Genomic DNA, 3029 nt, shown 5'->3' with positions numbered 1-3029 from the left:
GTGTCCGAATCCACTTTTGCTAGTTTAAGTTCGGGAAAAATGGTCAGCGCGCCCGGCGCATAGTCTAAAAGTGTTGTCCCTATTCTCTTAATGAGTAATGGGTGTTTTTTGGGCATAACGTGCCATAAACCATTCAAAGACTCATCTCTCATTCCCTTTAAAAGCCAGTTGCACTCGCTCCATGGCGGATTCGCTATTTACATGGCGGAATTTACAAGCGGAAAAACTGAGTGCTTCTCTAGTGAGGGAACGGATCTGCTCATGCGTGTAATTCTGATACATGCAAAGACTATCCATTATGACAGGTAGGCATTTTTATATTTATGTACACAATAATTATCTTTCACAATTTAATCCTTTAATTTTTCATTTTTAAAAATGTTTGTGTGCTGCTGCCGCTCTTTAGAAAACAAAAAAAAAATATTGCGCCAGACTTTAGGCCAGGTTTTTGTTGGTCAATGGCCCAGTCTATTTCAGTTGCCTCAAAATAGCAACGCGCAAGTAATGCGCCTGAACACACCTCGTTTTCAGACCAGCACACCCATGGGCGCACAAATGGGCGCAAATGCATTTGCTATTTAAACAACGTGGCGCAGGACGTGAAAAGGACAACTGCGTCAGGCTGAAACTAGCAAAAGACACATTCGTCGCGCCTGGCACCGCATTGCGCCGGGTGTATGATAGGGCCCATGGACCTGACAGTAATATCACAACATGTAAATAACCGTGTTAATTCTAATGCCTAATCTTAAATTACATACAGAAAGCGACCAAGGAACGCTCCCTTTATAATCGCTGGAGCTGTCAATCACAGCGGGAGTTTATATTCAATGACGCAGTCTATGTACAAAGAATCTCTTATTTACATCATGTTTGCCCTGTTAGTTATGTTGAAAGCATTTGTGAAATTTCAAAACTCGAGTTGCAATGACGAGATCACTGCATTCATGCGCTCAACAGTCTGACAATGCTCATCGCTGCAACCTTTCATGCGATGGGAGTAGATGTAAATATTAGGGCTGTCAAAATGGCTGAAAAACTAAATTAGAATTTTTTTACTTAAATATTATCAAAATTCGAACTATATTTGAATTTAAAATGCATAATTACAGTTAGGGTGAAGAAAAGCTTTTGGCTTCTCTCCTGAGGCCACAAGAGGGCGCATTGAGCAAAATATTACTAATGCATGTTTATTCAAAGCATAATCTGTGAAAAAAGTGCATAATGTTTAAAATAATGTTTATAAACCAATTATAATTAAGTTGCTTAAACAACTATAAACAAAACAGCATCATGTTTGCATGATGGGGAAAAAACCCGCTATAAAGTCTCAAGATATGTTTTTTCAAAGTTGAACTTACATTAATTTTACATGGCTTTCTAAACATGCGGCTCCTTCGTGAGAGATGCGAGTGCAACGGTGATAGATGTCCCTCTAGAAAATGTGCGAAATATGCATTCTGTGTGAACGGCTTGGTTTCAGTTTTGATGTAAACAAGATCTTCTCCGATCTTGATGTTCTCTTTTCCCGCAATATTTGTAATTAACAACGCAGAAGCATCTAGTGGCTTCAACTGGATAGGCTAACAAAAACATAGCCAATCACAGTGCAGATGGTATAAACAGTCTTATCATGCAGAAACGAAAAGCCACAAATTAATCAAATCAACTAACTAGAAATAAATTTAACAAATGCACAACAATTTAACAAATGAACAAACGTTTCATTGTACTGTTTAATTACCTTCAACTCTTTCTGCAGTACTTGCAGTCCTTGTTGTCCACGTCTACCAAGCCATTGTTTCTGCCATATTCTCTTTTGTCGTGGTTTCTTCTTTCTTTCGGATAAAATAACTACACAGCCCATTGGGCCAGTTGATCGTCCATGCTTTGAGATATGGCCTATAATCGCTGTAATTTCTCGCGAGAATTTATGTGAGAAAACGTATTTTCACTGATGGCCGGGAACGCCTCTTCACTGAATGTTTTGTAGTGTGTGCATCTCGTTAGCGTTGTGTTGTGTAGTATGCGCGCAGCTATGACAAGACAACGACAGATGAGAACAAATCTGGTTGCGTAGTGTGAGCAACACAGTGATTCGGCTAGTCTTTCAATCCTGTAGTGTGAGCCAATCCTCGCGGTTAAATTCGACGAATATTCGAAATTTGTTTTTTTTTTTATAGTAAATATAATGCTATAATCAACACTCTCCATGATTAGTTAATCTCAACAGCTGTAACAGTAAAAATGTAGTAAAAGTTTTGGAGAGAGCTCCACATGTAATACTTATTTCATATGCAAAGATGTTAGCCAATCAAAGCAGTGGGCGTTTCCATTGAAGTCTCACAGCAGACACGCCCCTTCCAACAGAGCGTTCAAATCAGAGGGCTAAAATAAGGGTAGAAAATGTATTTTTATTTCTAAATATGACAATTTTTGAGGTAAAAATCATACTAGCATTATAAGTGCACCTCGGGAGACATTATCAAATAATTAAAAAATGCATCGGAATAGAACATGTCCCCAGGTCAATAAGAGGAGGTGATAGGGTCAATAGGCTTTTACAGAGAGAGTCTTTCTGGATCTATACACTGAAAGCAACTAAACTTCCAGGCTTAAATGGGGAATTAGACCTTGTACCTTTTTTGTAATATGAATTCAGACCTGGAAATATTATATTGTTGATCTTGTTTCGTATGTTTTTTTTGTTTGTTTGTTTGTTTTTTTTAAGAAATGTATACTATGTATACATTGATTTGTGGAGTCTGATTTATATATTTAAGTTTATGTAATTTTCTTCTTCTTTTTTTTTTTTCCTCTCCTTTATATATGATTATATTGTGTTTGAGTTAATCTTGTGTAGCACTACCAGGTGATTTTTATTTGACTAATTAATTGCTGCTCAAAATGAACTCAGATTGTGTTTGTTACTCACACCCCGACGAAGCCAAAATAGCCGCAACACGTAGGTGTGCACTTGTCACCTGTTTTTAAAACTTATAGCCATGATGAAATAAAGGCTTTTTAAA

The sequence above is a fragment of the Sinocyclocheilus rhinocerous genome, unplaced genomic scaffold (assembly GCF_001515625.1).
Source record: "Sinocyclocheilus rhinocerous isolate Xijiao unplaced genomic scaffold, SAMN03320098_v1.1 scaffold4207, whole genome shotgun sequence".
NCBI lineage: Eukaryota > Metazoa > Chordata > Actinopteri > Cypriniformes > Cyprinidae > Sinocyclocheilus > Sinocyclocheilus rhinocerous.
The sequence above is the reverse complement of the archived record's forward strand: the minus strand, read 5'-3'. Positions refer to the sequence as shown.